The sequence below is a fragment of the Adiantum capillus-veneris genome, chromosome 14 (genome assembly GCF_014529385.1).
Source record: "Adiantum capillus-veneris isolate H3 chromosome 14, ASM1452938v2, whole genome shotgun sequence".
NCBI lineage: Eukaryota > Viridiplantae > Streptophyta > Polypodiopsida > Polypodiales > Pteridaceae > Adiantum > Adiantum capillus-veneris.
In genome coordinates this window covers 130,373,397-130,398,180 of record NC_140944.1, presented here as the reverse complement: position 1 = coordinate 130,398,180, position 24,784 = coordinate 130,373,397, and the positions used below count along the sequence as shown (strand labels likewise).

General features: G+C 41.2%; 1 pseudogene; it reads left to right on the top strand.

The window, feature by feature from the left end:
- Window positions 1–211: 211 nt before the first annotated feature.
- On the top strand, window positions 212–950 carry LOC147443116 (uncharacterized; annotated as a pseudogene).
- Window positions 951–24,784: the final 23,834 nt, after the last annotated feature.

The window sequence follows — 24,784 nt, the reverse complement described above, 5'->3', positions numbered from 1 at the left end:
TGCTTTGGGGCTTACTACGCATTCAATGTCTCATGGGAGTGCGGTTGAAGCCAGGAACGGGTGTCTTCTCTCAGCTCTGTGTTGTTGTGCATTCAATGTATGATGGGATGTCGCTCAAAGCCAGAAACGTGTAGGCTTGAGGCTTCTTGGGACAAGTTTGGTATGTGTGCTCAACATTTAGTGAGCGCCTCACTGAACTGGATGGGCAAAAATGGTATTTGACGTACCTCGAGACCAAGAGCAAATGGTATGGCTCACGGATTTTGAGGATTGGATCCAACATGTCCATGATTCCATTGAGGACAGCTGGAGAGACAACATATGTTCTTTAAAATCACTAGCCCGGGAGGCTTGCGTATGCAATTCTGTACAATCCTCCTAAAGTATTTGAAATGTTCTGGAATGTAAGTTCTATTTTCATGGACTTTCTCTTGTCAGTATCAAGTTATCCATGGATCCAAGGTTTTCCTGCTCAAACTTTATTGTCTTACCTCCCTCTTTATCTACATTCTGCCGTTATTTTCGCATGATGGGCTCAAATATATATATTCTGTTGTGGTTGTCCTGATTTTTTTGGTGAGATAGGGGGTTCTCTTGTCATTAATTTATAATGTTATTGAAATTTTTTGTGGTTACTTCTATAATGTCCTCACTATACGTGCTCAATCGAAGATGTTTGCTTGATGATTTCTGCATTCAACAAGGTGTCTGAAAGCAACAATTGAGAAGGTGAAGTTTTGTACAGGTTGTTAATCCATTTGTTGACCCCAACACTCACTCAAAAGAAGGTGAAATTTGCCTATGCAAAGGACGGGGAAAGCCAAAAATTGATGGAAAGTTTGTTTGATTTAGAGAAGCTTGAATCCGCATTTGGATGAAGAACTGCGTGCATGTTCGACAAGGAGGAGGCCAACTTTTTGAAGGCAGTGTACAATCATCTACAACAATGATCAAACATACAGTCATGGACAAGCTTGTACAAACATGTAACCCTCCTTTTTGAACTAATTCATGTTCCTTAAGAGAAAATTATGTTGCTCATGACTTTTGCATATGCGATCTGGGGCTAAAGCTGGACAGAGCGTCCTTTTGTGAATAGGGCTCTTTTGACGCTATGATGATTGCCACACCATAGCACCTTTCTTAGGCCCTTTGAACCTTTCTTTTTATCGCATTTTTGCATGCATTTTATTTCTTGAAGATGTGCGGGGCTATTGTGTTAGAAAGGGGTTTTAGCAATAAAGCTTGTATGTTGGCTATGACGACAAATGTTGCTCATGCCAAGCGATCTAGTTGGTTGATTTGTGAAAAAATTGACTTTTTTGCTCGTAATGTGAATGGGTCTTTTCATCGTTATAACTTGGTCCTTTCGTTTAATGCTTGCTTGCCTTCCTTTCTTGTAAATAGTCCCTTCATTTAAGGACCTAATGACTTTCTTTTAAAAGGCTCTTTTTCTCCTCTTTGAACCCATAAGTGCTCACGTTGCTCTTCAAAATAAAAGTTAAAAAACATCATTTTTGGCTTTCTAAAAGAAGCCTTAGAGGTAGTGTTCAAAGAATAATGTGTTTCAACTTAATATCGTGTCCTTTTCAATTTCAATTTGCCGGTTGAGGGCAAGGGGAAAGGGAGAAAAAAACCCTCAAAATAAGCCTAATTTTCCAAAATTTCCTCTTGGAAAATTAAGGAAAGTAATTATGTATGTTTGAGAAAATGATTTTTAGGAACACTGCTTAGAGGAGAGTTGGGTTAGGGATACTTTCAATGTTTTCAGTGATCATTGAAACTTACCTTAAATATTATTTAAGCTTTGATATAGTAAATGATTCTTTTTATTCCACCTTTCATTTCACATCGACATGTCTTTATTTTTCTTGCATTCTATTATTATTATTATTTTAGAATGTTAAAGTGAAGCTTCACTTTGCATAATTCTAGTAAATTCTACACACACACACACGTTGATGAGTTTTTTTTATTTCACATTTCATTGTACAACCTAACATGGCTTGAATTTTCTTGCATTCTATAAATTAATTCTAGTCAATATTCAAGAATATCTCTTTTATTAAGCATGCGTCAGTCGACTTTCCTCCGCATAAAAAAGCGAACCAAAAATACTAGCATAAATTTGTAAGATTTTTAAAACTATTTTCTCACATATTTGATCGTTTTTCTTCCCTTCACCATGGTTTGCAATCGGCTAGTCTCGATTTTCAACCAGCTCAAGGCTAAACTGAGGCAATGCTTTCCCGAACACTATTTTCAATTAAACTCAACCTAATGACTTTATCACTTTTTTTTTTTTTTTGAAAGCCACCGTGACCCTTTCACTTGTTTATATAGATTTTCATGTGTCTAAAGCACGGTTCGCTCCTATATAAAAAGACACCTTGCACTCATGTCACAAAATCAAGAGGCAGAAACAGTTTGAAATCTCCATAAGTAGAGAGAGAGAGAGAGAGAGAGAGAGAGAGAGAGAGAGAGAGAGAGAGAGAGAGAGAGAGAGAGACCTCTAGTGTGCTTGAGTGAGAAGGAGAAGCACGAGAGCGAGAGAGAGCGGCACGGTTGATTACTTGGTGAGCCGATTGTCACTATGGAGTCACCATCTATGAAATCAACCCATGTGCCTGAGTAAGAAGGAGAAGCACGAGAGCGAGAGAGAGCGGCGTGATTGATTACTTGGTGAGCCGAATGTTGCTATGGAGCCACCATCCACAAAATCAACCCACACATGTGCCTGAGTGAGAAGGAGAAGCACGAGAGCGAGAGAAAGAGAGGCGCAATTGGCCAAATGTTGCTATGGAGCCACCATCCACGAAATCAACCCACACATGTCCCTCTCTCTCTCTCTCTCGCTCTCTCTCTCTCTCTCTCTCTCTCTCTCTCTCCCCCCCCCCCCCCCAACCGAGTCTACTGTGGTTTGTCCATTATTTATGTAGGTGTGCCGTCCCTTTCTCCTCATCACCTCTTATCCCATCACCCATTGTCGATTGCAACAACAGAAGCGATAGCTAATTCAATTAATGGCAGTGTGTAGCTAGACCTGCGGTGTGACAATAGCTTCAACTGATGGTGGACTGCAGCTAGACTATTGCGCAACAATAACAGTGGGTCAACTAAAATCCTCAATCACAAGAGCATGCACCCATGAGCAAGGTGAAGACATTAACGATAGTAGTAGGAGAGGTAGCTTGTACATAGTCACTCAATACTTGCAGAAGCGATCCCTTTTTCTTTTCACACCTCTCCGATAAGAGACTATCCTCGTGACACTTACGCACATAAGTCAAAGGTGTTGTGCATCTTGTGCTCAATTTGGAGCCTTTTTCTCAACATAGCACCACCTAAGAATCAAGTTCACCCACGTTATTGCTTGAAAATACTAAGGTCTGCAGCAAGCCACAGAGCTGCGATAATATCGCCACACAAAGAGAGAGAGAGAGAGAGAGAGAGAGAGAGAGAGAGAGAGAGTAGGTTACTAGAAAGTTACAAGATCAAAACACCACTTTAACCATTAAAACATAGAGGTCAGGAATGCTAAAAAAAACTCTTATTGGAAGCCATTATAATGAAAATGCTTGCTTACAAAAAATGAAGAGAGAGAGAAGATTAAACTTTGGGAGTTTGAGCTAGATTGCAATGTTTTAGCCAAAGGAAGAACCTCTTTCCTATCACCATCACCATCAAAACAAATATAAAAATGTTAGTAAAAAATGATGGAAGGCAGGTGTCATAGGATTATCTTACATGTCATAGATGTCGAGCAAAAAAATAACAATCAAAATCAAGGGTAAGCTACAAACCTCAGAGGAAGCTTCCATTTGAGCGGAGTGGTGAGAGGGTGTGGTGAGATTTCTCTTTTTTGATAGCTTGTTAATGAAATAAAAATGTCACCTTGAAAAGGACAACCAAGCCTCCATATTTATAGGCTACAGAGAAAGAAGGGGGCCAATCTCAAAAAGAGAGGGAAGCCCAAAGGGTGCACGGTTAGGGAGGGGTGGGGTTGGGGTAGTGGAGTCTTGATGTTTTTTATAAAAAATTGGGGGGTGAGGTAAAGGGTACGTCCATCCAAAATCTTGTTACCCTATAAGCATCTTGGTCTAGGCTCTAAGGGGTGCACTAGATTAGCCTTTAGAGGTGTTTTTTGTGCTAGTGAGAGAGACCCTCGTCCGCCCGCATTAGGAGGGATGAGGATTTGTACCAAAGGGGGCACTAGGCTCCCCAAGGGGTCCTAATGCCCTCCAAATTCTAGCAAGTCCAAGAGTAGAGTGGGGTGGCATGAGAATTGTGAAGCTGAAAACTCTCAAAGGAATCTTCTCATGAGTCTCCAAAGCTTAGCTCTCTTGAAACCATTTTTACAAAAAGAGTCCACAAGCATTTTAATGTCTTTAGCGGCTGCCATAGCATTGGAGTTACAAAAGAGTATTGGTTTGAGCTGTGAGATAATGACCTTATATGCCCACTCATAAGGTCGGTTGCTGGATCCTTTGAGGTATCTTATGGGTGTGCAAGGGAGTTTATCTTCTTTTGGTGTAAGGCTTTTTGTGAGATAGCCAAATTGGGTAGAGAGATGGAGGTTTAGAAATTTGGTAGAGTTACCAGTGGTGGTTTCAATGGGTAAGCAATTGGGGTAGATTTTGTGTTGCTCTATGAAGAACGATGGGTTTGTAGAGTTTATGAGTGAGATATCGTCGTAATATCTAAAGGGATGGCCTAAAGTTGAGAGAATCTCTTTAGCATTATGTGTGTTGAGAGTGTCAGAGAGGAACTCAAAATTTAGGGAATGGAGGTAGAGATTGCACCATGGGGGGGAGCATGCAAGTCCCATTGGAACTCCATTGGTTTGCCTATAAATCTTCCCTTGACATTGTAAAAAGATGTTATTAATGAGCCAATCGTTTAGTTGGAGTACTTCCTTGAGGTTAAATGAAAGGCTTGATTGTATCTATAGGAAGACCAAGTGCCTTCTATGCTTTTGGAGGGGAATCTTTTGAAAGAGATGAATGTTTCTAGATATGCGGAGAAGGCATGGGAAATTAACAAGGTGAGATGATGGATTAGGCCTTGTACCCCTGAGTGTGGGATGTTCTCGAAGCATCTTTTCACATCCCTTGAGTAGAATTGTGTTTCATGAGAGGGGAGGTTGAGGATGCAATTGTAAACTGAATCTACAATCCACCAAGATTGTAGATAAAGATGGTGACATAAAAGTGGTTTGTTGTTAATTTTTTTGGTTCGTTCCTTGAGTAGTGGTATACAAGTTTTTAGCAAGCAAGCCATAAGTGTAGAGATTTCTGAGTAACAACAGGCAACTCCACATGTTATCCATCTAAAAGAGGCCTAATGCAGCTTGTATATGCCGGTGAGATAGGGGAGGGAGTGGTGTTTGGGAAAAGTGTATTGAGAGAGGAATGTTAGCACAAGGGTGGTAACCCCCTCAATCCCGAAAGTAGATGGTGTAAAATCGTTGCCTTGTAGGCATTTTTGGGCTTCGAGAAGAACAAAGGCCTTACAAATGATAATCACATTTCTCGGAGCTTTGTCAATGCAACTAAGAAAGAATTTGTTCCTTAGTTCTTTAATTTCTCTTGTGAGATCATTATGGATGTGGTGTTGTATTTTAGAAGGGAGGAATTTCCCACAATAAACTGAGAATGCATTAGTTAATTCTCTGTGTGTTAGGTTAGAAGGTAGAGTGATGCAACCAGATTTTATGAGATACAAGAGCGCTTGGTTTAGCTCCTCAAAATCTTCCATGAAGTTATGTGGCTTAGTTGGTATGTGCCCAAGACCGTGGCCACAAAGGTGAGCAAGAGCGGTACTCATAAAATAACACAAGTTTGTGGAAATTACGTGTTGTGCGATGTTTTGCAAGTTACAAAAACACTCATGGGGTGTGAGAGAGGTGAAAAATTTCTTCACATTACAGAGTGTTACTTTCAAAGGGGGGTCAAAAGCCCAACTAAAAATGCATTCATCCCATAGTGGAGTGGTGGAAATACCAAGCCCCAAAAAAACAAGCTAAAGAAAGAGGTGAGATTTTTGATATCTAGCAAGGGGTTGACAAAATGAAGGGGTACAAAGGTTCCCTTCGTCTTGCTCTTGGGGATGAACCGAAAGCATCCATGCACATCTTTGGAAACCTGCATTCATCATAAAGTAGGGATTTACCACTAGTTACACATGCCTGAATAAAGGCGGTTTTGGTTTTTGGAGTTGGGATGGGGGTGGGGTAGAAGCTTGTGTGAAGAATGGTGGGAAAGTGGGGGTGGGGTGTTGAGGGGTGCGGCTACTAGCGGTGGAGTTGGTTGGGGAGGCTTCTTCCATCTTGGAGGTGTAGTATATGTATTTGAGCGCTGAGAGGGGAAGTTCCTTCCTCTTCTACATGCAGTTTGATTCCCTTCTCCGCATGCTTTCTTGGCCGAACGAGTATCATAGGGTGCCTTTGAATTTGGAGCAACCGCCGCATTCACAAAAGTATCCACTTCTAAGGATGAACTGCAAGAAGGTGCTATGTGACTAAACAAAACAAAATGAGTGATAGCATCTTTTACCTTTTTCTTGTAGAATACATGGAGGAGGAGAGCTTTAATCACTTATTGGGATTCTTTAGCTACCCAACTCATAAAGGCAATAGTAGACCATTTAAGGTAAGAAGCGAGGTAATTGATTGAGAACCAGCCATAAAGCATGATCGAACCACAAAACATTTCTATCCCGGCAATGATCCCCTTGCCCAATATGCTCGCAACCGCACACTTACGAAAAGGTCGTTGCACATTCCATGCTTGTGTAATATAATTAGTATCTCGGTTTGTGGTAGAGATGACACCCTTGACCCCGACCACGCAACCAAAAGTTGCATTACAATGGCATGGTTCAAAAAATGACATAGAGAAGGGGGTAGCAATTAGAGTGTTTTCAAAGAGGTTGGAGTTATTGCCCTCAACAATCTACATAAGACCTTGCTTGACCGCAGTCTTATCATGATCATTAAGTATAGTAAGGAGAAGATTCTCAGGGAGGGGAGCAAGTAAAGTAGAATTACCGAAGGACCAAGTCTCGTGGTGAGCTTTTCCCAAAAACATTTCCAAAAGCTGGCTCTGGATGAAGGGATCGGTGTAGGTTTCAAAGGGCTTTGTGGTGAGGCTTCAACTAGGTGTAGCAATGGTGAAGTCTTTGTTTGCAAGAGTTTTCCCTATGACATTTAAAATCCATTGTTTACTTGGTTTTGAGTTTCTTGATCTCACAGGTGGCCGCTTGGCATGATTTAGGCCATAGCCCTCTCCCCAAATCCAATGGCAAATATCCATTGTTGAGCGATGCGTACCTAATCGCTTTCTCTTTATAGCGCTGATCTTGCGTAGTTCACGTGCTTTTCCTTCATTGCTTGGCCCAATGTAAATCAATCCTCAACAATTGTTAAGCTCACCATGCGGCCAACATCCCTGCCAATCACATATAAAAGTGGTTAGTCGAGGAGTAGTCATACGCATTGTGTTAAGTATGGATCCTGATTTACCCCTTGTAATTTTTTGTGGTAAAAACGCACATTTGTACGGCCCCCATTATGAGGAGAAGCCATCGTGCGTGAAGGAAAATCACGCGCCAGAAACCAAAATTTTCACTGTCGAAATTTAGGGGCAACTTTAGGGGCCTCGGGGGCGGAAGCCCTCGATACATTTTTTTTCCTTCACCGGAATATTATGGCCGGATGGTGGCTGGAAAGTGGTCGAAAAACGACCGGTCGGTTGGTCGGTGGCCGGTAGTCAATGGCTGGTGGCCGGTGGTTGGAAGTCAATAGCCGGTGGCCGGTGGCCGGTGGCCGAATTCAAAAGTGGATTTGTCTTCTCAAGGGTGGCCATACATGGGCGGATTGGAGGGTCCGATTTGAACTTATCTACACAAGGGCGGCTACACATGGCTGCCTCTTATGAGAGAGGGCAACCCTTTTGGCCTATAAAAGGAGGCCATTTTTACACACATTATATAGTGTGAAGTTGATGCAACAAGGTGGGTGTGAGGTGGTGAGAATGAAGCAAGGCGGGAGCTCTATTAAGGGTATAATCCCTTTGTAAAATACTTCTTGTTTTGAAGTACTAAAGCCATTGAGTGGCTACTTTCCCGTGGACGTAGCCCACATTGGGTGAACCACGTATATCATGTGTACTCTCTCTCTCTCTCTACTCTATAATCTCTTGTGTGTGAAATCTATCTCTCTCCCTTAAGTAATCTACTCAAATATATATTTAGCTACATCTTATTTCCCAACACATTGCGCCATCCCTCATTGCAGACCTATGTAGGTGGTAGGGAGAGGTGCATCCTGTGTGGCTAGCAGCCAACGTTGGGTCTAATTTTTTATTTTGCTGAGCATATGCAAATGCGCAACACAAACTCACTACCACATCTATCTTTGATAAAAGTAAAACCTTCAATCTTCGCGTACAAAGGCCCATAGAATTTTCTTAGATCATGCTCAAGGCTTTCAAGATATCCACCTATCTCTATCAATTCAAGCGAATGCCTTTTGGTCTCTCAAATGCATGCGGTTTCAACGCAGTTCATGGAAAGCTCAACGTGGATGTGCATGTTGTAATAGTCAAAAGCACGTGATAGTGTGCAAGCACATTGTTAGAGTTTTGGCACCTCAAGTCAACTGCCCAATGTGATCCCATTATTTAGTTTGGAATTTAGGTATTTATTTTACTTATTTGTCAAAGTTTTGGGTAGGGCAATTTATTGAGGGGGTACTGAGGTTGCTATATAAGCAACCCCTTGCCTCCATTGTATACACATTCAGTTATTCATGCCAAGGTTGATTGGTTTAGGAGACTCTCTCTCTCTCTCTCTCTCTCTCTCTCTCTCTCTCTCTCTCTCTCTCTCTCTGTGTGTGTGTGTTGACCGTTGGGTCAACAACACAACATAACTCAAGTTTCGTACCAAAGTCTTATCTTTTGCGAGTTATGAAATGCTACGGATTATGGATATAAATGTCATTTGTAATGAGTAGTTATTCTAGTTTCAGAAGCCGGGGTGCAATGGCACTTCCAGATTGTAAATACAAATCCATTTGACCATTTCAACCCCATTTTTGGTTAAACCTAAGGTAGCCTTAGTATATAAGGTACCTAGGTCATTTTGTAAAAAGACTTTTATCATAATCAAGTTTTAGCGCTGCCGTCTACTGTGTGTGAGAGAGAAAGAGAATGAGTGTGAGCTTCATCCTCTCGCTACGCCCCGCTCGCTCAACGCATTGGAGATCCGACTGCACCATTGCTGTAGTCTCGAGGACAGCTACGCGACAACGCCAAGCATTCCACGCCAGACGAAGCGCACACGCCGACGTATCTACGAGCTATTTGTGGCCGTAAGTGTATCAAACGATGTCTCTTTTCTGCGTGCTAGTAGCCTATAGAATCGTGGCAACATAAGCTACGCATAGGCACTCATAAATTTCAGTTTCGGGCACTTTCAAAATTTTGCTCTGTCATCCTACGTGTTTTCCGCAGATGGGTTTTGAGTGTAGAAGCTTAGGGACAGGTGTATCCTAGTGAGGGGATGGTGTTCCTTAAGTTTCGTATGAATCTGGCATGATTAGGTGAGTTATGTTCCGTATGTGTGTATGTGGCTAGGTGGTGTAGTTGAGAGCAGTGAGGTTCTTGATTGTGGTTTAGTTGGCCTTCCTGAGTGTTGTATGTGTAGGATGGTCTCAACGTGACAAGCTAAAGAGATTTCCTCTGTGTGCCTATCATGTCATCTGTGTCCTCGATTGACATTATGTTGATCTAGGTAGTGTTTGCATGTACTTCATGGGTGTGTGAGTAGCTCCCCGTCCAAAAGACACTCACGTACTGAGCACAGTGATATACGAGTAGAGAAACTTCTACATCGAAAACCCTTCTTGGAATGGTGGAAGCTATTGAGACATCTTTTGATGTCACATGTGCTACATTTATTCCTCGAAACACCCATCATCTCCTTCTTTCACATTGCATGCTTTTGTTGACAAATTTCTCATATGCATATAGAGTGTCCCATAATTGGCACTTGCATCAGGCACTCTTTCCGTGTTTCACCCAAGCACACACCTTTCATGAACATGTACTTCACGTTCAACTGCTCAACTCCAATAAGAGCGTATACCAAAGGCTTTTTTTTTTCCCACCGAGTTTTTTCCCTTTGGTCATCCAGGTTTTAGACCCTAATCTAAAGACACCTATCACCATCCTCTTGTACATATTCCTTCTACATCAACAATAAGGAAATGCTACTCAAATCAATTGACAAATGAATTGGAGAACCAATTTCATATCATAGCATACTTCTCCTCAATGGCGAGTCGAAGAATGGCCTACAATGACAAAGTTGCAGACAACACTAACAGCATGATTGCACAGGAACAAATAAGTCCCCAATGAAGAAGACCAGACATAAAAGTAACCAGAGGATCTCAAAAGCTTGTCCTTGATAATGCGCATCGAATGCTCGGCAGGGTTTTGAACCTCAACTTAGAAAAATGAAGTCCTGGATTCGGCCTGATAGACAGACTTTGCATTGGAGTGCAACTTGGCCTAAAGAAGTTAAGGGTTTAGCCATACAATTTCTACAAAATCCTTACAAAGTTGTCATTGGCTCACAAGAACGGAAAGCCAATCACTCAATTCTACAGATTGTAGAAGTTGTTTCTAAGAACCACAAATACTCCGAATTGACAGATTTGCTGGAGCAAGTGATGGATGGAGCTTTCTCTATCCATGATGATAAGAGTCAAGCTCAACGACATTGGGTTCTTTTTGAATTTAGATATGGTAGTAGACCTATAATGACAGAAACAGATGCTGCAGCTCGGAGCGTGGATGTGAAAGACATAAAGTTCGTCATCAATTATGATTTTCTTGAATCATGTGAAGACTATGTACATCGGATTGGACGAACAAGACAAGCTACTGTAAAGGCTATAGTCTATACTTTCTTTACAACAATAAAATGACAACAAATACCACATCGCCATCGACAATCAGGTCATGTCGGGGACGACATGAACGTGGAAGGGGGGAATGTTGACCGCTGGGTCAACAACACAACATAACTCAAGTTTCGTACCAAAGTCTTATCTTTTGCGAGTTATGAAATGCTGCACATTATGGATATAAATGTCATTTGTAATGAGTAGTTATTCTAGTTTCAGAAGCCGGGGTGCAATGGCACTTCCAGATTGTAAATAGAAAGCCATTTGACCATTTCAACCCCATTTTTGGTTAAACCTAAGGTAGCCTTAGTATATAAGGTACCTAGGTCATTTTGTAAAAAGACTTTTATCATAATCAAGTTTTAGCGCTGCCGTCTACTGTGTGTGAGAGAGAAAGAGAGTGAGTGTGAGCTTCATCCTCTTGCTACGCCCCGCTCGCTCAACGCATTGGAGATCCGACTGCACCATTGCTGTAGTCTCAAGGAGAGCTACGCGACAACGCCAAGCATTCCACGCGAGACGAAGCGCACACGCCGACGCATCTACGAGCTATTTGTGACCGTAAGTGTATCAAACGATGTCTCTTTTCTGCGTGCTAGTAGTCTATAGAATCGTGGCCAAATAAGCTACGCATAGGCACTCATAAATTTCAGTTTCGGGCACTTTCAAAATTCTGCTCTGTCATCCTACGCGTTTTTCGCAGATGGGTTTTGAGTGTACAAGCTTAGGGACAGGTGTATCCTAGTGAGGGGATGGTGTTCCTTAAGTTTCGTATGAATCTGGCATAATTAGGTGAGTTACCTTCCGTATGTGTGTATGTGGCTAGGTGGTGTAGTTGAGAGCAGTGAGGTTCTTGATTGTGGTTTAGTTGGCCTTCCTGAGTGTTGTATGTGTAGGATGGTCTCAGCCTGACAAGGTAAAGAGATTTCCTACGTGTGCCTATCGTGTCATCTGTGTCCTCGATTGAAATTATGTTGATCTAGGTAGTGTTTGCATGCACTTCATGGGTGTGTGAGTAGCTCCCCGTCCAACTCTCTCTCTCTCTCTCTCTCTCTCTCTCTCTCTCTCTCTCGCTCCTTTCCTTGGTCTTTTTGCTTCCTCATCGTTGACTTTGACATGGTATCAGAGCATGCTGTAGCTCAGTGATAGAAGAAGCCCTTGGCGTGGAGGAGCACCCCAGAGAAGAAAAGCCTTGAGGAGTTTCCCCCCTTTGTTGGTCGTCGGCATCCGTTGCAGCCCATAGCGTTTTCCTCCTTCACAGACGTCGGATCTCTCCCCCCTGTCCTGCAGACGGTGTCCCCTCACTTGCGCCCTGCTGCTGTGTTTTGAAACTCTATAGAGGTAGCCCCCTTGAGCTACTATCTCCCACCTCCCTTGGGCCACTGAAGGCGTTTCAAAACACACTACGGAGGCAGGCCGTATAGCACCACCTTCCCTCCCCTACCTGCCAGTTCCAAAGGCGCTAAGTCCAGTGTTTTAAGACGCAAGGCCAACAACCAAGTTTGGTAACGACGGCTCCCTAGAGCTTCCTTGGCATCTCAAAACACTGTTAAGCCATTAGTGACTCCATTCTCTCCATCAAGCGTTTCAAAACACTGTTGTTGGCAATGGTGGACACTATTTAGAAATCTTTTTCTTGGGAAGAGGCCCTTGGTGAGCAAAGTGTATGGGAGACACTTGGTGCATCTTGAGAGAACGAAGAGGTTTGACTTTGGAGTTGAAACGGCAGATTGTGGAGCAGTTTGGCATAAGCCGTGGAGTGGATTGACATCGGCTTGGACAAAACTCGTAACCCTTGCTATGCACAGTTTATTGTGGAGCTTTGGATTTGTTTGAGGCCTACCACAAAGCAAACATGCAAAGCGACTATCAGCAATAGAGTTTTGCATTTTAGAGAGGGATAGCAGATTGTGTGGAGTCCATTACATGTGGAGTTCCCTTTGCGATGGAATTGAATTGGCTTGGAGCATTTATGGCTTGGTTTGTACGACAATTTTTTGGAGTTCGAGCAGGTACCCGATTACCAGATCTTGCAACTTCACTATGGCACCCCCTTGCTCAAGCGCCCGTGACAACATCGACCAAAACCAACCAAAAGCTTTGGATAACGGATCATCAACCATCCATTTAGCAGCTTGTGTACCGGAACATTTCTCAAGGAACCCGACAAATTGTTTGGCTCGAGTTTGTCAAGTCAAAAGAAAATGGAGGAGTTTGCTACAGGACAACGGTAAAGGTCAGTTGGACAAGGATGGCACTACCAGTACTCACTTAGCTGCCTTGGTACCCACAAGGTACGACCACAATTGTTATGAATGTGACTCAACCCTTTGTTTGGCTCGAGAGTTGGAAGCCAAAGGCAAAAGAAGGAACTCATAGGAAGACAAGGATGAAGGCAAGCTGGACATAGATTATGTTAATAAAGATTTGACAGAGGAGATCGGCATGGCACATTGGCGGTAGCCACAGTGGTCTCGATGTTAGATTTCTAGTCAAATGACATGTGTCACCACTAGCTTCAACCAGACAGAGGCTTGTGAGTGGCAGAGAGGGGCAATGATTGCTCCCTATAATTAATTTGGACCCTTGTGTTGGAGTTCAACTTATTGATGTTTGGACCCGTAGGTTGGAGTTCAATGCACATGCATCTGGAAGGGAACCAATTAGACGTCGAAAACACTATGGATGAGTGCACCAATCCATTGTTGTTGGTCAGATTATGGATATGATGTGTTCCAATAGTTCATTATCTTGGAATTTTATATTTTGGTGTTAACAGTTCACGAATGGGGATTACTGGACGTAGTGTGGTCTACAGTTCAAAGTTTCTACAAAGGCAATCGATGCTCAAGATGGCATTACTTTTAGGTACAAAGTGGAGGAGAGGAACACTGAGGTGTATCCAGTTGGCGGCCACTTCTGGGGTGTCCATGGTAGCTTCTTCATTGACTGGGTCTCACTATTGATGTCCAATATGAGCTGCAAAGAGGGTGTTAGAGTTTTGGCATCTCAAGTGAACTACCCAATGTGATCCCATTATTTAGTTTGGATTTTAGGTATTTATTTTACTTATTTGTCAAAGTCTTGTGTAGGGAAATTTACTGAGGTTGCTATATAAGCAACCCCTTGCCTCCATTGTATACACATTCAGTTATTCATTGCCAAGGTTGACTGGTTTAGGAGACTCTCTCTCTCTCTCTCTCTCTCTCTCTCTCTCTCTCTCTCTCTCTCTCATGCTCACTCCCCTTGGTCTCTACGCTTCCGCATCATCAACTTTGACACAGACAACATGAACAATACTACAATTGACGCATCCTATGTTTGTGCATGGTGGACATGATAGAAAAAGAGAACTCAAAAGTTGATGCAATGGAAGAAGTTGTAGAAGAGTTGATGATGGAGATCACAATAGACATGGTCGGTATGAAAGATGAAGAGACCTTGATAGAGAGGATGAATATAGAAGGGGATGAACCAACCTACTTATTATTTATCTATTGGAGACCTTGAAAGAGAGGATGAATGAAGAAGGGGATGAATAAAACTACTTAAGAGGGTACTCTATTTATGTGTCTGTTGGAGAAAGAGTTGATAGCCGAGTAGAGAGAGAGAGAGTGCAATTTTAACAAGGGAAAATCTATCAAAAAGCATCCATAACTCTTTATGTAGCAAACCTTTGACATAGAATATAAAATTAGATATGCTACTCTTTAAGGTTAATTAATATTCCACATCTTCTGTATTTGTCCTAATGCATGTTTTGTGTATGGAAGGGAGGAATATATTCACAGCACTGGGCATTTCAATTGCACAAGCGCGACTCTAGCTCAACAACACTACAAGGTTCGTTATCTGTATCCAACACCCCATGACTATGCGTTTGCTTAGCACAAAACATAAGCTCTACGAGGCATGGCACGACTTCTGTTTCTTATAATTTTTGGACATACCACAATGCCAACTCTCCACCATACTTTTGTATGGCACCTTTGCATGACGTGCACTGTATACTTTGCAGTTTTAGTTTGTGACGTTTCATTGCAAGATGATATGTTTAACTATTCACATTGCTTTTTTGTAGCTTGACTCAAAACATTGTCCTCCGGTTTGCACAATTGTATGAAATTCGTACACGATTATCATATTGGTAGTGTAGTCCAATTTTGATAGTCTGTTTATGCTTTCTATATTTTACCTTTATACCCTTTCTTAAAGGGCTTGAAATATTGATGAGCATTAGACACTTGTGGTATCATCCCTCCTCCAAATCACTGACCTTACTACAATGAGTGCGTCTATGTACGTTACACACCTCACTAACAAAAAACTCGAATATTGAGCATGTTTCTTTGAAGAAAAAAGAGCTTACTTGCTTACAAAAAAGCTCGGCCATCCATGGTCTAGCTCTAGATGCACCTCACATATGTCACAAGGGGAAAAGAGAGAGACGGAGTGTGTGATAGAGTTGGCAAAGAGAGGAGGTTCGTGAGCAGTTCACTGTCAAATTTTGCACAAGCACATCCGCTTGCATGAATCACTTTCTAGGATGGTAGATAGGCCACTGTCAATGCGTGTGTGTGTGTGTGTGTGTGTGTGTGAGAGAGAGAGAGAGAGAGAGAGAGAGAGAGAGAGAGAGAGAGAGAGAGAGAGAGAGAGAGAGAGAGAGAGAGAGAGAGAGAGAGAGAGAGAGAGAGAGAGAGAGAGATGCTAAATCAATGAAAGGAAGATAGGGGAGAGAGACAAAGAGATAAGAGAGGTTGATTTTTGGAAACTACTCACGTTGGTAAAAGATGATAAATGGGTTTTTCCGTGTGATGAAAGAGTGGGGCGACTACACGCACGCGTAGATAAATAGATAGAGGGAGAGAGAGACAGAAGAAGACAATTTTTACCTTCAATAAATCTCAGACACTGGACCTTTTCCTTAGAAGATCACCATTCTACTACATCTAGGCAATAAAGGGATTTTTTAGTCTCTCTCTCTCTCTCTCTCTCTCTCTCTCTCTCAAAACGAGGAAGAGGTTGCTTTGTATTACTTAAAAACAACTCTAAGAATGCCCAATTGGTGATGATTCTGAGGGCACTAAAGAAACAATTTGGAATTGTGAGACGTAAGTACAACTAGCCACATGAGCGAATTGGAAAAACAAAAAACGGAATGAGAAACCTCTCTTGGAGGGTTAAAATATGCACATGGTAAGCTAAATGAAGAGAGGATGACAAAACCTCAAAAAGATAGGCACTTCCACCAAAACCACATGCCGCAAACTCTCTCTCTCTCTCTCTCTCTCTCTCTCTCTTAAACATACACACACACACATATGTGTGTGTGTGTGTGTGAATAAATTTTGCAAACACAACCCTCATCTACTTTTTCATTGCATTTCCTTAGCAGGACATCTTGATTCTTCACCTTGTTTTTTTGGCAATACTAACATGAAGTGAGTTAGATAGATTATAACTCCAAAACAACATTAGAATTCTATTGTGAGATCAGTGAAGCAAGGAGGCATAAGGATTCTCAACCTTGTTATCCATGTAGAGACCTAATGTGCCAAATTTCTAACGACGATCTTTGAGCAAGGCCAAGCATGGGCTATTATGACAAAGGACATGATTGGCAAGGAAAAACGGCTCTCTCAAGGTGGCCATTGGAAAAACCTCGAGGTGCATGACAAGATGCTCGCCCCTCAATGGTCAAGACTTAGACTTGGAGTAACAACGAATGAGTTAGTACGGAAGTGTAATATAGCTTTGGAGGCGTTGGAGTAGGGAGAGCTAACTAGGTATTTCCAAAACTCTATCAATCACTGGTCCTTGTGTCTCTCTAAAGTGGGAAACATACCTTTGAACCCTTTCTAGAGAGAAACAACCAAAAAGATAAACTCTATCAATCACTGGTCCTTGTGGCTCTCTAAGGTGGGAGACATACCTTTGAACCCTTTCTGGAGAGAACAACCAAAAAGATAAACAATAAAGGACTTGTCACAAGCCCATTTCTGGGACAACAATAACATGAGATGGAAAGTGATAGACCAGATGGCTTCCTGGTTCAAACTTAGTGGGACGGAAAGACTGCTAGTCATTAGGGTTCTAGAAGGGTTGGACAACTATTGTATTTGGTGTGTGAGTCCAAGCTTGAGTGGAAATCTTGGTACTCGCCCAAGAGCATACACTTTTGTAGACTAAAAACCAAGGATGTCTACCTCACTCTTATGATCTTGTCTAATTGGTTTTCCCTCCTTAACAAGCATTGGGGAAAACAATGGCTAGAGGCAAGAGGGGTGGCAATTGTGAATAACATCTAGGTTCCACAATGGCCACTATCAATGAATTTCTTTATATTGAAGGTGTTATGGGGGGCTTTGCCGATAGGAGCAAAGATTTATGCTAGAGCAATTGGCTTAGATAGATGTTTGGAATGAAAAATGGTTTGTGAGGACCTGCCCCACCTATTTAAGGAGTGCCCGGCTATTAGCATCCTTGCAGGGAAAATTTGCAAGTGGGTTCAAAGGACTTGGAGAATACGGTTCTTCAAGAACAATTTGTTCCTTGGAGGGATGGTGATGAAAATCCAAGTTCTTTTGGTATGCACACAAATCGTTAGATTCTACTACTTTAAGAAAATCTGAAAGTCTAGGGTGTTTGAGAATGCTATTTTAACTGCTGGAGATCATCCAAGAAAGCAAGGAAAATGATTGTCTCCATTGGTAAAAGGAAGGACTCGGACAAGTGGAATAGGGCCATCAATGCCATATTGACAGGCTAGACCAAAAGGTGGGTGGTTGGTTGACTTTTAGTGAGGCTTGGTAGCTTATCCTTGTAAAGTATCCCTCAAGGCTTGACACAAGCGTGCAGTTGATTTGCACATTAATTTTTGGAATACAATAAATTCACTCACTATTGTGAGTTTGGAAAAATAGCAGAACTCCAAAAAGAATGAAAATGGCAACCATGCTAGACTCTAGCCATGGCATCATAAAGCAAAGAGACTATAAATCGGCTACAAAGGGAGCCACTAAATCATGGTGAACATGGGAACCACCCGATCAATAAGTCAATCTTTTGACTTGGAATATGTTTGATTAAAAAAATAAGAAAGTATATTTATACTGCTAACCTTAGTGAATACTCTTCACTAGTGTTTTGGGATAAGTCACCAATGGCAACTGATTGTTGTGAGGAATCTATAGGCTACTTTAACCATATTTGAAGGGAAGGCCTTTCTCCAAATGCATTCATCTATCCTTGCACCTTGCAAGCATGTGGAATTATGCAAGACCTTCACATGTATGAGAGAACTCACAATGAGTCTATCCTCTTCGGAATGTCATCACGTGGAACGTATTGATTGCAAGATATTCCACGTGACAACACCTATCACAAAGAATCTTTGGGATATTTTAACCATAGTATTAACCTATCCTTGCACCTTGCACCTTGCACACGTGTGGCCTTACACATGACCTTCACATGGGTGAGAGGATTCATGATGAGATTATCCTCTCCGGAATGCCATCAATTTGGACATGTTGACAATGACAATGCCTATAGCAAGGAATCTCTCATTTTCTTTAAGCAGATGTCAAGGGAAGGACTTTTTTCAAATTAATTCACCTATGCTTGTACCTTAGAAGCATATGGGTGAGAGAATTCATAGACATGAAGAGTTTCCTATTTCACATACTACTTCTCCATTCCCAATTATGTAAAATGCCAATGCATTCTAAGTTAGACTAATATCTTTTTTTTAAAAAGGACATTTTGAGCCCTATACAACAAAAAAATCTCTCAAGAAGGGTATATGGATGCCAAATCTTGTTGTAGGTTGGAGCCACAAGAAATTAGCTTTATCTGAAGTCAAACCTTAGTCACTATTTTTCATGTGGGGTCATTCATGGGGATGTATGGTTGAGACTAGTTGCTTGGAGAAACAAAACCTCAATCATTGGATCAAGTTGATGAAGTAGGGGTCCAACTAGGGTAGATAGTTCACCCCTAGTCCACTCTTAGTTCACCAATTTGATCCGCCAATCAAGGCTATTGATATTGATTTGAAATGCCTTATTTCAATCATGGATCCTGGCACCTTAATCATTGCATGCTCTTTTGGAACATGGAGCCACACCTTATCTTACCATTTCTATATGAGAATACACAATTAGCTAATCAATACCATTTGAGCCAATCTAAACTAGTGTAGAAGTAAACCAACATTGGCTAGATTGTAAATCTCCCTCCTCTTCCATCTTGTTTTCTCTTTGCCTAGCTTTATGTGAAAAAGGTTTAGGTCTTGTAATATCGAAGAATAACTTGCAATTGGAAACAGATGGTAATCACAAAGATTGTGCTGGAAATGTTGGCATTTGATGTATTGGTCAAACTCTTTATCTATATATATCAATGAAGATATATTTTATTTATAGAATTCAAAGAGAAATATATGATTCTCATTCCATTACTTCCCCTTCTCTTCTCTTCCCCCTTGAGAGTGAGACATATATCTCACCTCCCTTACTTATATGTTTAGAAGGGAAAATGATTGGAGACCTAAACCTGGCTTATACACTTATTTAGCTTTTTGAGAAACCCTCCTCCTTCGCTTTTTCATGGTATGGTAAGTTTTCCATGATTGATCCCCCAAGGTAGCACCTATATAAATGAGAAGTTGTGTTGGCATATTGGAGGCTTGTGCAAGTTAAGCTAGGTAAGCTACTTCATAGACCAACAGTCTATAAGTTGGTCAACGCCCATTTCTCGCATAATGCTTGCCATTTCACCTTTTTTGAATATGCAAACATGCTAGTTGAGCCCATCTTGTCCTTTCTAGCTTCTACCATATTGAAATCTCCCATGATGAACCAATCTCCTTCTAGAGGAAAACCCCTCAAATCCGCCTATATTTTGGCTCTTCCCTTGGCATCACAAGGATCATATATGTTAATAATGGTGAGAAACTGGTGTGCTCACTTAAATCTTATGCATAGGAATTTCCCTGAGGCATGGTTGAGCACCACTTTTAGTTCTAGATCCCTATCAGGAATGGAGAAAACCCCACTAAAACCAAGTGGCCCTTCTCTATAAAGAACCAAATTTCACCCTGTTGCTTGCTTCTTGCAACTAGTTGCAAGAAGCTACCAGTTGCATCAAGGTGGTGTTCTTGGATTACTTGACAATTTGTATATACTTTTCTTACCTCCTCTGATAATAAAGCGCTCTTTTTGGACGATTTTATGCCCTTCACATTCCATGATTGAATATTAAAAAATGCTTATCACATGGGTTCAGCTGTAGGGATTATTTTACTCTATACTTTGTCACTCTTTCGCATACAAAAGGGTGTTGAAAAAATGATCTTGAATTTTTTAAAAATAGATTGAATAGGAAAAGGGTCCCTTTTACTAGTGAAAAATTCACAACCACAGGGTTCTATAAATAGTCCTTGAATGTATGTGATATATAGGTTTTTCATATAGTGACCCCCCTTAGGGTGGAGGGTAGGGCAATTGTTTGGGTGGGCTTCACTCATGTCATAGGGAACGTAGAGAATTAGAAACTAGGTGTGGCATTTTTGTTGCTATCAATTGTTCCATGCTCAATTGTATGGTGTTTCTAAGGGCTCTAGTGTCTATCTTGACAATTGCAATGACTTCTTTTTCTACGTTGCATCCACCTCTAACTTGATTTTCAACTTCGACCTCGATGTTGGAAATTGTTTGTTCTATATAGGAGGTTGCTTGCACCTTGTCCGTCACACCACTCACCATCCCATTTGCACAATTCAAATGGAATTCTTGAGCAAAGTAACCAAAACCATTGCATTTAAATGATTCCAAAGAATGTGCTAAACTTGAGTGGATCACTTTCAAACTTGTCCCAACATTGGTTACCATCCTCTTCAGAGTAGGCTTACATACATCCCAACATATGAAAACTCTATTTGCAGTGTTCCCAAGATTTCTACTTGCTGCTACAAAAGGTGGATTTCCAAGAGTACTTTCAAGGTCTTTGAGATTATCCCACAACCAGAGTGGAAAATTCACGAATTCAACCCACACTGGACACATGCCCTAGAAGGACTCAAGAGATTTGAAGGTAGTATCCCAAGGCACAATGCAAACCATGGACGGATTAAGAAACAATGGGTTTTTTAACATGACCTTGGAGGTTACAACAGGGTCATTGAGCCAGATAGTGAAGAAACTCTTGGTTAGATAGTAGATAACTGTCCCACCATGGTTGAGGATCGCAGGGCTAGAAAGCCAGTTGATGAGCTCTCCTTTTGACGACACCCTACCCATAAAACCAAACACCAAGGACGATTTGGACTTCCAAACTCAGCTTGATTAGTCCCCTTACACATCCACGCATTTTACCAATTGGCAACTACTTGTACATCCAATAATTTGAAGTAAAGGATATTTTTGGAAGAGATCAAGGGCCTTTACAAATAGATGCATTGTTTTCCAAATAACAACCCGATCACCAGCCACAATTGCACATGTCAAATTTGGATGCTTAGCTGCATACCAACCGTCCTCCACCTAAGTCTCACATGGTAGCCTCATCAGCTCCAAAACTCTTACAAATTTGATCATCCCCTTCATGCTATCCACATTTGGCAGCTTGGTTTCTGCTATTGTTTATCCGATCCAAGTGCTCTTCACTATATTTTCATAAAACGACCAAATGGCTATGTGTAAAGCATATATAAAAGCAACTGCCCACCATTCTCAGAATGGTGGCTACATTTTGGGTAGTGGAGGCTTCCCGCTACTTGATAGCACCCAAATATCCCAATTCTGAACATGAGAAATCTTGGTTCTATCTTTAGAACATTATAGCCATATATTTCTAAACATGACTTAGACTTTTGTGTAAAGCCCAATTCTGAAATTATTGAGCTGAAAATCATAAGTATTAGAAGAAAATCTTTTTTCAAGGAAGGGTCCCAAAGAACTAAAGGACACGTCGACATTCTCTCTCTCTCTCTCTCTCTCTCTCTCTCTCTCTCTCTCTCTCTCTCTCTCAGAATTTCAAACTCCAAGAAAAACTTTTCGAGCAATCATAAAACCAAGCAGAGCATCATAAAAGGCATTTGCATATAAAATACATACAATAGTATTGCATTGCAAGAGCAATAATTGCTTGCCTAACTGCTTCAAACAATAAGTATGAAACTAAAGATTAATAAGACTCACCACCTTATGATGCTCTTTGTAGAGAAACATATTTGTAAGATTTTAAGGGCCGTTAATAGCTTATGAGGTGACCATGCTATTCAAAGAAGCACCCTAGTCATTTCCAGAAGGTGGTAGTTGAGGCAACTATTACTAGAGGAAAGCGAAGGGTGTCAGGCAAGCACCCCAGTCCTTTCAAAAGGTGGTATGTCTTACTAGAGGAAAGAAAAGGGTGTCAAGCAAGCATCATGTAAGTATGCCAAGTTGATCATGGCTGGAGCTTCACATCTGAAGCAGCCACCCTCAATTAAGCTTGACCTAGGATGTATACCTATATCAGCTCTTTTTATTCCTTTAGTAGGACATCAAGGAGCTCAATTCTTTTGACGCTTTATGGTATTGCAATCAATCTTGGGAGGTCATTTGAAGCCTTATGTTAGTGTAGTCTGCCTTGGGACATCTTCGTAGAAGAGATTTCCTTCCTCATGTCTTAGAAGCTTGACACTAACGATGACATCCGATTGTGTTGGAGTGGTGCTACAAGCCAACAAGGAAGTTCAATGTTGTTGAATAGGCGTGCAATGCACATTGGTTATTGCCATTCAGATCATTAGCAAGATTTGTGTATGGTTTTCTCCGAGAGCTTTGCTTACTGCCAATTTGAGATTTTGTTTTGAGTTTTGGAGGTCGCCACCATGTTGAGTCTCTCTCTCCCTCTCTCTCAAACACACACACACACACACACACACACACACACACACACACACACACACACACACACACACACACACACACACAAATGCATTTCTTGAGTAGTCTTATGGTTACAAAGTGTTTACAAGTATGGAAGCTACCCAACATGTCATAAAATATAATATCTAACTTTACTAAATGATTTTCTCATATTAAACTGATCACTTAATATGGGAAGATAAAAGGGGAACAAGAGTTAGTATATATATATATGTGCTTCTAGACCTATCTCAACAGGGGACAAAAGGGAGAAATGGTTGCATCTCAATAGGGGTCCAAAAGGAGACGGCCTACCAAAGAGCAATGTGCAATAAGTGCTTCTAGATTTACCTTAGCAAGGGACCAAGAGGAGAGATGGTTACATCTCAAAAGGGGTCCCAATGGAGGTAGTCTATCAAAGAGCAAGGTGCATCTAATGGAGCTTAAAACACTTTACGGTTAGCTTCATTAAAGACCTCCAAAAGTTAGTAAAAAGTCCTTTGACCGTATGCAAGCTAAGGCTAACCTCGAGGTGGGAATCTTACCCAAGCATGAGATGCTAAGATGCTTAAAGTGGTAGTGGGAACCTTTCCCAAAGCTTGAGGTGATTTTTATGCTTAAATGACTAAGGTTTTTGAAATGTTAAATTCAAAGATAAATTCTCAAGAGCATGAAAGTCCATGCTTGATTGACTAAGGCTTGAAGTATTCAATTTAAAACAAATGACTTAGGAAGCATAAAATACACATGCTTGCTTGATTGATTAAGTCCTTGAAGTATTCAATTCAACCAAATGACTTAATAAGCATAAAACACACATGTTCAAATGATCCTCCACATGTGGCCCTCATGATGTGTTTGAATTCTATTGGATAGGTTTTAAAGGGGTCCAATGAGAATTTAGATACATAAAAATAAATAATTAAGTTCTTACTCTCAAAGAGGAAAAGGGGACACATGTCCAAATGAAATCATAAAATAATACGAGAGAGAGAGAGAGAGAGAGAGAGAGAGAGAGAGAGAGAGAGAGAGAGAGGGGGAGGGAGGGAGGTGGACCAAGCATGAGAGGGGGGTATACTCTCCCACCACACACACACACACACTCTCATTGTGTGGAGTGCAAAAGTCAAGAGCTCCATCTCCTTCTCAAAGCTTGTTGAGAAGTGGAGAGCCTACACCAACACTCTTGGCTATGGAATGTAAATCCAACCAAGAGCCATGCTTCAATGCTTAAGCTTGCCATCTTGTTCATCTTCATTACTATGCTATTATGCTATGCTACACAAGAAGCGTGATGATAAGTGAGGAACTATTTCTTTCTCGTATGGAATGTTTCTTCTTCCTCTTCCCTACCCTCATTCCCCGTTAGCTCTCTCCACCTTCGAAGGTTTTTGAGGCCTTGGGGCTGAGGCTTGGGATAGTTAATGCTTTTGCAAAGTTTATGTTAAGCTCGTGATGCATGAAGCTTTCCATCTTCATAGCATCACCAAGGTCACAGAAGGAACACAAAGATTGTATTGTAACAAAGTCTCTCTTGAAGGGAGAATCTATAATATAAACGCCTTTTGGAGGGGGAACCGGCTCCAAGTAAATCCGGTCCTCAACTATTTTCATGTTCTCTAATACACTCTCTCTTGCATAAATATTGTTCATGCCAAGTTAATTAATACTGTGTTTATGTTGCTACCATCAATTAAGTTCACCCTCTATGTTCTCAAAGTGATCTCACAAAAATGCTCACCTTAATTCTCTTAATTCCACTATTCTCAAAGTTCATAGGCCATTTCCATTACTTTGGTATTAGAGCATTTGGTTTATTTTTTCTTGCTTAAGAATAGAGGTTCTTAAGTAGCATATTAATGGTTGATTTTGTTAATTATATTAGGGTAAGTGGGACTGG